This window comes from Triticum dicoccoides, chromosome 2A (assembly GCF_002162155.2).
Source record: "Triticum dicoccoides isolate Atlit2015 ecotype Zavitan chromosome 2A, WEW_v2.0, whole genome shotgun sequence".
Taxonomy (NCBI): Eukaryota; Viridiplantae; Streptophyta; class Magnoliopsida; order Poales; family Poaceae; genus Triticum; species Triticum dicoccoides.
In genome coordinates this window covers 619,970,147-619,980,845 of record NC_041382.1, presented here as the reverse complement: position 1 = coordinate 619,980,845, position 10,699 = coordinate 619,970,147, and the positions used below count along the sequence as shown (strand labels likewise).

The following is a 10,699-nucleotide window of genomic DNA, read 5'->3' as shown; positions in this document are numbered from 1 at the left end:
GAGAACAATCGCACCATGTGAATGGTTCATGCCAGCGGATCAGCACAAGTAAAATTATATCTTCTTCCCGAGTTCTAAATAAGCTAGGCTTGCTTTGCGTGTCTTCTTATGTGAGTCGTTGTCATTTCTAGCTAACCAGTGATAGGGGGTGGCAGAGATGATGCAGTCTAGCTGATTTAAGTAAGTTTTTTTTTAGACAGTAAAACGACAATCATGATAAGAACCTGGTTTTTAAATTGTGGATTGGTTGTTGGCATAACGTATTGCCGGTTGCGTGCATCTTTTTGTAGTAGATTCTTCGAGATAACGACTTAACCTATATACTTTACCCACACTCACAGCTAGGGCCCTTCTTTTTTGACAAAACTCACAGCTAGGGCCCTCTTTGATTCACACATTCTCAAGACACGTAATAGTAAGCATTCAAGTACTTGAAACACAGGTTGTGGAGAAAGGTGAAGGGATGGATTGAGAAAACTTTATCGTCACAGGTAAGGAGATACTGGTGAAATCTGTTGCACAAGCGGTGCCGGTTTATTCTATTTCTTGCTTTAAACAAACTTATTAGGCAATTTTGGTGAGGGAGTTCTTGATTTGGCAGAACGAAGGCAAATGGCACAAAGCCACGAAACTATCACCCCAGATACTACAAGCTGGCGGTACCTGCTAGCCAGATGGACCACTACTTGAGAACCTAGATCCCACGACCTACATAAGGATGCATACTTGTCTTGTTGAAATTCAGGTATTTTGTTGCACATGGAGTAGTAGAGAAATTGCAAAGCCTAGATGAATACAGCTTCATCTTTAGGAACCTCATTATTTTGTCGAATCTTAGAACACTCTCCCTAATATTTGGAGATTTCAGGGAGTGGCCACATTCTGTTTTGCAACTGGAGCGATCTCCTCGCCCTCGATGCCCGGCTGACTTCCCTCGACTCCTAGCCCAAGAAGAGCCTCCTCCCACTTCTTTGCCGGTCCCTGGATCACACGAAGAGAGGATCAATTTATCCTTGTCTCGACAGAGAAGAAACTCATTCATGTTAAAGGGCAAATAGGAACTTAATTGACAGTTCTGCCCACCTTCCATGATAGGTCCTGCGCCATGCAATTCTGAACCATTGCGTGGAACGACAGTGTTTTGTACTGTTTCAGAGCTCGCGTGACATTCGAAGCGACTGCCGCGACATCTGCTGGATCGACGGTTTCAAACTACAAGAGGACAGATCAAGGCTATCAATCATCAATGCATCGACATTTGTGAGCAAATACTTAGACCAAGCCTATATTGTTCTTTACCTCTACATTGAACGAACCCATGTGGAATCCGGTAACACCCTCCCTCACCGTGTCAACAAGTCCTCCGGTGGATGAACAGATAGGAATCTGTAAAATGCAATATCAATGACTCTGTTAACTGGGACAATCAATACTTGTGCGGTCAAATTTAACGTCTAATTGATCGAGTCAGAACGCTTACCACTCCATATCTCATCCCTTGCAATTGGATGAGGCCACATGGCTCGAACCTACTTGGAACAATTATGAAATCAGCCCCGGCGAACATCATGTGCGCCAACGGGACATTGAATTTTGCTATGCCTCTGGCATTCTGTGGGTACTTCGCTTCTAGCAGCATCAGTTCCTCCTCCATTTTCTTCTTCCCTGTGCCCTGAAGAGCACAACGCAATTTAGCTAAGCAACGATCATCTTCTATCTCTTGCCATGCCGTATGAGTGCATTAGAATTCTCTTTCAAAATAAACATACGAGAACAATTATCTGAACATTCTCCTCGACAAACTCCGGAATGGCTGCAATTAGTATGTCTGACCCTTTCTGTTCTTCAAGACGACCAATGAAAACTATAACAGGTATGCTAGAGTCCACCGGCAATCCAACTTCAGCTTGCAGTATTTCTTTATTGAGAGCTCTTGCTTCTGCCACCTGAGAAATGCCCTCTGTAAGTATTGAATTATCCATATGCGGTAACTGGTAAAGGAGGAGAAACTGAAACCTTACCGTAGTTGCATTGTATTTGACACTGATGTACTTATCTGTTGCCGGATTCCAATCAACAACATCCATTCCATTTACAATTCCAGTTTCAAGAGGCTTTGCACGAAGGACACCATCCAACTCAACACCTTTCTCTGGACCAGAAGTGAGTTCTTTAACATAATGTGGACTAACTGTAAGGACCACATCACACTCACTGATCCCTGCCTTCATCCAGTTAATCTTTCTCCCAACTACTGGCTTAACATGCCTGCACACATTATGGTACTTGTCAATTTCAAATAAACTAGTACAACATACTATATCTCTATCAAAACAACACAACATGAAGGTTCATACCCATCAACAAAATCAAATGAAGGCACGAAACTTTCAGGTAAATTAAGAAGTTCGAAGTCCGCTCTGGGAAATCTGCCCTGATAGGCGATATTGTGAATGCAGAAAGCAACCTACAGGTCAACTATTCACCGATCAAAATAAGGATGGGAAATCTGTGAAGCATAAAACCTATGATGCACATTCCCTACTTGTCAACAAAAGGAAGGAAATGGTGCACCTTGGCATTCTCATAAATTCCATTTTGCTTATACATGCTCTTCAAATAGCATGGCAAAACTGCAGTGTGCCAGTCATTTGCAACAAAGACAACATTTTCTCCTGGTGAAAGAGTGTGAATGTTTGTTATTTAGTTAGTTAGAGAGAATAATTAACCATAATAGTTGATCTAATACATAAATCTACCATATGGTCCAGAGAAGTATTCAGAATTGTTGAGATTAAGAACCCTCGGAGCCTCCAATGCAGCCTAAAAGCGATATCAGATTAGAAGAAGTTCCACAAACATATCAAGTAGAAAAAACTCAATTGATGTGAATGTACTATCCTCGGTAACCGTTAAGACTCATTTAGGCACTTCAATGCTACCAACACATACCATTAATTCCGCTAAAACAAGGGTTGGTAATTTTATGATTTGAGGGGCTGAACGTAGCTTATGCTACAGGCCACAGCATTGAAATGGTTTGTAAATTACATAAGTGAGGTGCTAGTCACATGAAATTCGAACTAAACAGGATACTTACAAGGCACAAAAGGCAGAACCGTAACTGGTTATCTCGGAAGTCTGTTCCAGTAGTAGGCCCATACAATTTTGATCCAGTTTTGCCCCATACCTGAAGTATTATTATGGTTCAAGTGGAACATTGCAAGGTTAAGATAAATGTATATATTGTTCAGTGGGCATTAAGAAAGTGGTTAAAACTTATAACAGACCTTCTCAAGAAACATAGGATGATCAACAAAAACATGATCAACTCCCCTTTTGTAGCAGTGAAAAAAGCGCACTGTTTCTGTTCTGTCACCAACAATCACCTAAAGAAGCAAAACTGTTTTTAGCATATATAACACCAGTAACTGGTATAAGTTAAATGCGAGCTAAATAATACAGTAATACCCAACAAATCAACTAAAACCATATACCTCAACAAGAACATTTGTATCCCATGTATCCTTGTACTGATCATAGCGAGGAGCTATCGTCATAACCCGGTGTCCCATTGCCTATGAAAATATGGGTTGTGCATCACACCAAAGATAGTACAACAGACCGAGGGTGATAAAAGTGCAGTCTCAATAAAAAATAATGTGTTTCAGAATTAACAGTACGTGACAAGGAATACTTACAGCCAGAGCTGGGGGCAATCCTCCTACAACATCACCAAGGCCTCCAGTTTTGCACTTCAGTGGCAACGAAAATTATGGGCAACGAAAATTATGGGCATTCCAGTTGAACATACGATAGGTGCCGGAGTCCGACTAGAATTACGATGAGTTCCATAATTTGTGGCTCTTCTTTTGGCCAGCTGTGTCTTATTCCGCATGGATAATAACATAACTCCATTGTTACAAGATTGTTGTAATTGGATGTGAGGTGATAGTTTCAGTGAACCAACACTGTTTGTCTGATAAGAACAATAAGTAGGAATTGAACCCATTTGGCAGCCTCTCAATGACGACCTATCAGAATGGCATATGATAGAAAAAGGGTCATGATGAACTTCTGCTTCAGAGAAACATGGAAATATATTTTTTCTAACTTATATTCTGAATGTAAAGCAGCACTACTATGCTGATAACAAGTATTTATAATGCCACAAATATACATGTCATTTTCTGAAATAAAAGAGTACTACGATGTGGCACATGAACGTGCTAACTGCTTGCATACTGTGAACCCAATTCTCATTCGAGCGTGTCAGGGATATTATTGTTAGTGCTACAATTGCAAGGTTGAAAGGCAAAAAGGAAGCTCCATTACAGATATGTTCTTATCGATAATTGTACATGCTTTTTCGAAAGAAAAAAACATTTTGCCTTGTTGATGAGTTCTTCAAGACAATGCACAGGCTTTTAATTTTCTTATTAACTGTCCAGGAGCCCTAGCATTCAAGGAACCAAAGGGCACCCAAACCAGCCGTCGGAATAGAACCCAGGTGAACAGGGAGGTTAAACAGCGCCCGTATACCCAGGACACTAGTCTGTTCCCAATGTGCATATCGACAGATACAAATGTTTTACGACAAATACAATGCACATAGGCAGTAACCGATATTACAGATATAGATATACAAATGAATTTTAGTTGAGTAATTTGGTGCGCAAACCATGTAATGTAAGTGATAAATGTCAGTATCCTAGCAGCACACCTTCATGTTCAAGCCTCAGTCAGGTACAATGTTTCGTGGACACGGTAACATTAACACCCCGGAATTTTCTTCCTTCCGGAATCAAATAGCAGTGTACTCAAATGCAAATGCTAAGTCAAGAAATCTGCATGGTGGAGAACAGTACATCACAACATCCTGACATGGTAAAAATATAAAATCACGAGGGCATCCGAGCAGAGATCAACAAAAACTTGTACTGCTCCAGAAGAACCTAAATGACTTGCTAGCACGAAAGCATAAAACATAAAGACTGGTCACTAGTGGCTTCCATAACACCAACAAACTCGGGCAAAGTAAACTCCCTCTGAAGAGGGTGCACATTTTGGAGCACTGTCAGAACTATGAAACCAAGGTCGTAGGAGCATGTCAGGCAGCAAAGACGGGTGAGAATGTAGAAGGAAACTATCGAGTGCTGCCGAGATTATATATGGGCCCTTGACAGGGAAACTCCATGGTGTTCAGAACATTAAACTCTTGGAAACCCCCGTTCCTCTGCCTTAACAGCAATGGCAGAACCAAGAACTGCCCCGGAGATCGAGCATGCCAATGAGACCGCGGGAGAAAATGGAGCGCAGTGCGTACCTTCTCGAGCTAGGCGTTGATGGGAACCGCGGCGCAGGCGAAGTGGCTGGTGGCAGTGGGGAACTGGGAACGCAGCAGGCTCCGCTCAAGTAGAAGTAGAAGCAGAAGTGTTCGGCGGGCGGTGAGCGGCAGGAAATATCCTTCCTGCGGCGGGGAGGGGGAGGGGGAGGTGTCGCACGGGTAGAGGCTGGCTCCCGTGCGCCAGTGCCACATGGCCCGCGCCACGCGCGGCGACAAACTGGGGCGGGGCACCGCCACCGTACCGCCACCGGCGCGTTGCGTCGGGCTCGGTTCGGGAGGAGGCGGATGTGCCGAGACGGGAGCGTGAATCGCGATGATGAAGCGCCGGGCCCTCGCGTGGGGATGGGAGGCGGCACGGGAGCCGTCAGTTTCTCGATGATGGGGCAGGGGCGAAAGGGCGCAGGGCTCGGGGTTTTCCTCGTGCCGGGAGAGCGAGCCGTCCGTTCGTTGGGGCCGGGGAAAGGGAAGGACTAGAGGAAACGACAGTGGACATGTTTCCGGTTGGGGCCCTTCGGTCAGGTTGTGGCATCTGACGTGTGTCCTGTGCATCTTCCGCTCTATTGCCACACGTCTCAACAAATGATTTTTTTGCGGTAAGGATGTTTATGTGGAAATTGTCCGTGCGTTGCCACGGATAAAAATGCAAGTAGATGAATCAAATAGACAATTAAGTGAAACGGATAAAGGTAATGGAACCTTTGAGTGGCAACTATGATCTCCTCATTGTATTCACCCTCAGCTCCGACCTCATAGTACTTCTCCAACGCACCAGTTCCTCCTTCGTCTCCGAGAACTCCCTCTCCTCTATCCGTTCCCCAGTGTATCAGTCTATGAATACACAGTTCAAATCTCAAGCTAGATTATATCAACAACAGAACTATGACATGCAATGATTTTAGCACCAGATAGTGGGCTCCCAGATCAACAAACATGGTCCATGGCACGTTGTAGCTGAACCGGTTTGCGGAACAAGGCCCTTGCAATCTCCGACGGAAGTTTCACTTCAAGCCACACAAACACTTGGATTGGGTTACAGTGCGTTGGTAGAAGCAAAGCCATATGTTGGTATGTATTCTCCGAACGATTGTTTAACAAACCAACAAGCTTTTGATCATGCAAAAGAGAATCAAACCAAGGCATGTCACCAATTCACAAGCAGTAGACAAATGCATGCTAAAACTAAAACATATCATCATCTACTGTAATCTTTGAATGTTGGTCTACTGTAATCTCTGAACCTTGGTCTTTTCACCATCCACAAATCAAGATCATCAATATCAAGCAAACTATTTTAAATGACCATAATTCTAAAATAATCAAATCATCCTATTTCTTAAGAGTTCTGAGAAAAAAGACCAACATGTGCATAAATTGGAACTGGAGAAGTTCACCTGCGCATGATGCAATTAAGCATGTATTTCCCATCTCCAGCCTAGCCACATTATTCCTTATCACAACGGGCGTCATGCTCTACCTTGTCGGAAGACACCAAATCCATGTGATGTGCCTATGCAAGCACGCGGCGCTGCGCTTCACCGCCACCACCCGATCCATCAGCATTGCGTTCCCCTCGTTTAGGTGCAACATTCTTCTCGCTGGCGGCGGTGGTCCTGATTGACAAAATGCAGCATTGCTTCTTTTCATTCATCAAGAGAAGACACCAAACACAGGTGTTGGGGAACACATTAATTTCAAAAAAAATTCCTACGCACACGCAAGATCCATCTAGATGATGCATAGCAACAAGAGGGGAAGAGTATGTCTATGTATCCTCGTAGACCGAAAGCGGAAGCGTTATGACAACACGGTTGATGTAGTCGTACGTCTTCACGATCCGACCGACCGTAGCACTGAACGTACGGCACCTCCGCGATCTGCACACGTTCAGCCTGGTGACGTCCCACGAACTCTAGATCCAGCTGAGTGTCGAGGGAGAGTTTTGTCAGCACGACGGTGTGATGACGGTAATGATCAAATTACCGATGCAGGGCTTCGCCTAAGCACTACAACGATATGACCGAGGTGGAAATCTGTGGAGGGGGGCACCGCACACGACTAAGAGATCAACTTATGTGTCTATGTGGTGCCCCCTGTCGGTGTCAAAACCGGCGGATCTCGGGTAGGGGGTCCCGAACTGTGCGTCTAGGATCGATGGTAACAGGAGAGAGGGGACACGATGTTTACCCAGGTTCGGGCCCTCTCTATGGAGGTAATACCCTACTTCCTGCTTGATTGATCTTGATGAATATGAGTATTACAAGAGTTGATCTACCACGAGATCGTAATGGCTAAACCCTAGAAATCTAGCCTATGAATATGGTAATGATTATATGTGGTGTCCTTTTCGGACTATCCCCTACGGTTTATATAGACACCGAGGGGATCTAGGGTTTACAAAGAGTCGGTTACATAAGAAGCAATCTTCAATCACCAAGCTTGCCTTCCACGCCAAGTAGAGTCCAATCCGGACACGGTGCAGTCTTCGGTCTTCATGTATTCAGAGCCCATTAGTCCGGCCCATAGATAACAGGCTGGACGCCCAAGGACCCCTTAGTCCAGGACTCCCTCAGTAGCCCCTGAACCTGGCTTCAATGATGAGGAGTTTGGCGCGCAGATTTGTCTTCGGCATTGCACGGCGGGTTCCCCTTTCTCCGAACTCCAAGATAGTCTTCGGATGCAGTGATCATATCCTGACCTGTTACGCACACCATACACAACTGCAGAGAGAATATAATATTTGCACGAATCCTATCTATTGACAGCTTCTTTCCAACACGACATTGCGTCTGTCCGGTTATAATTTCGAACCGTTTTTCTTCTGCCATCCCACGTTTTGAGACGCGGTTGTTATTGGCACGTCTTGTCGAAACAGAGATCGTGTCCCCTTATTATGGGATTCTCATCAATGCGGGCATGTGTAACTCAACCGTGCCGTTTATACAGCCCTAGGGAACATGCAAATCCTAAGGCGAGTGAGGAGGCATTTAATATCGACTGCCTTTATTAAGGGGATAAGGATTCCCCCTCCCTCTCCTCACGCCTTCTCTCTATCTTCGCCCTTCCGATCTCAAGCTCCAGCGCCCAAGTTCCCATCTCCTTTCCCCTCAAGCAACCATGTCCAGATCTGGTGGTCAGGGCAAGTGGATGGTCTCCTCCGTCAAGGAGGAGGACATTACTGAGCTCCGGGTGGCCGGATATTTGGCGAAGGAGATCGCCCATCGTCTGCCAGCCGAGGGACAAGTCGTCCCCACGCCGGAGCGCACAGAGAGAGTAGTCTTCATCCCCCATTTCCTCTGTGGGCTAGGGTTTCCACTCCACCCTTTCGTTCGCGGGCTGATGTACTATTGCGAGATAGATTTCCATGATTTTTGTCCCCGAATTCCTTCCTCAACATCTCGGCGTTTATCATCGTGTGCGAGGCCTTCCTCCGCATCCATCCCCACTTCGGGCTGTGGCTCAAAGTCTTCAACGTGAAGCCGAAGGTGGTGGATGGTCAGCACGCAGAGTGCGGAGGGGCCATGGTGAGCAAGCTATCCAACATCTCTTGGCCCAAAGGCACCTTTATAGAGACAGTAAAGGAATGGCAAAAGAAGTGGTTCTACATCACAGAACCTCGCGGCACCACCTGGGCCGCAGATGCCGAATTCCGCTCTAGTGCTCCCACGCGGCTCACCTCCTGGGTCGAGAAGAGTCCGGACTGGTGTTCACCTGACGAGCTGATAGCATTGCGGACGCGCGTTCAAAGCATGGCGACCAAGGACGTCAAGCTCGTCGAAGTTATCCAGGTGATGCTGGTCCGCCGGATTCTTCCGTGCCAGCGCCGAAGCCGCCCTTTATGGGAGTTCAATTCGAAGAAGCACCAGACCCTGAAAAGGCTCTTCGAGACTTCTCATGAAGGGGCCTGGAGGTTGCTTTTTAATTGCAATGAGAAGCCACCAGCCACGGACTCAGACCGTGGTCACAATTGTAAACGCCCCACCAACGAGGTATGTTTCTTTTGACGTATTCCCAACTTGAATGTTTCGAGGATGATGTCTGAGATTTAGTATTGCTCCTTCAGGACTGGGTGGAGAAGGCGCAGCGGATCTAGTGTCCGGCGCCACTGCCCGAGGAACCGGTCATCCCGTGCCTGGCGAAGATGCTGATGCCGGCGCCATATACGACACCGGAGAAGAAGGCCAAGAAGAAGGCCAAGGGGGCCAAAAGTGGCCCCCGTCGCAAGGGCGCTTCGGACGCGATGTCCGAAGACGACGAGGCCCATTCCTCCATCCCCGAGGACAATAACGGGGAAGAGGAGGAGGAGGAGGAGGGAAACAACCCTCCTCCCGAGGAGAAGAATAAGAGGGTGGCCGCAGCACATCCGGAGGCGAAAGCGCCCAAAAAGGGGAAGGGCGCCCCAGTGGTCAACACCGCGTGGGGCGTTGATAGTAGTCCGGCACGACGCTCCCGCACTAGGCCTCAGGCCGCATCGTAAGCGACATGGCTCATTTACGCGCATATCCAGCCCTTTCTTTTTATTATGCTAACATGGTTAATCCACACTTTTGCAGTCCGGCCCGCGACCTTATCCAGCGTTCCTCATCTAGAGGTTCGCTGGCTCTGTTGGAGATGGCGAGCATGTTGCCACCGCCTGCTTGCTCCCCCGGGGCCAGGGACGACACCGAAGTGTTATCTCGGAGGGCCGCTCCGAAGGGAGGAGCTCAGAACATTGTCCGGGGGGCGCCACAAGGCGGGACCTCCACTGCCGAACAGATGGGGGAGCAGATCCCTAAGGAGACCGACGAAGAGGGCCGTACTCAGTTCGGCCCTTATCCGGATACGATTGCGGAGATCCATATGGCTCCGGAATCAGGCGAGCACCCTCCTTCGAAGGAGGGGGTGTGCCAATTCCACCGGTGGCCCCTGTCCAGCCAGGGGCGCCGGATGACCTGATGGAGGCGCTACGAGGCGCCTCCGTTGTGGACGAGCACCGTGTCCTTATGGGTGCGGTGATCGAGAAGGTTCAGTCCGCCAAGAGTGGACTAGACGAAGCCTGCAGCAATCTGTTGATGGGTTTCGAGGTAAGTGACATAGAAAGAGGAAAACCCCATGTATTCAGTAGCCCCTGAGACACTGTCCGGAGTTTGGCAAGAAGAATCGGACAGAGGATCGACCTCTTATTGTAGGAGACTAACAGAATATGTATGAATAAGCAGGCGTCGCTGTTGGCCGCGACCTCGCATACTGCCGAGGTCTTCGAGCTGAAGCGGAAGCTGGAGCGGACCGAGAACAAGCTCGGCGAGATTAAGGTTCGGCTCCAAGAGAAGCAAGGTGAGGAATGACTTGCTATATGTTCCGGAAAGGATAAGCGCT

The 10,699-nt window shown here is 47.2% G+C and overlaps 1 pseudogene; it reads right to left on the bottom strand.

The window, feature by feature from the left end:
- Positions 1 to 711: 711 nt before the first annotated feature.
- On the bottom strand, positions 712 to 5,635 carry LOC119355785 (annotated as a pseudogene).
- Between the last annotated feature and the right edge of the window lie 5,064 nt (positions 5,636 to 10,699).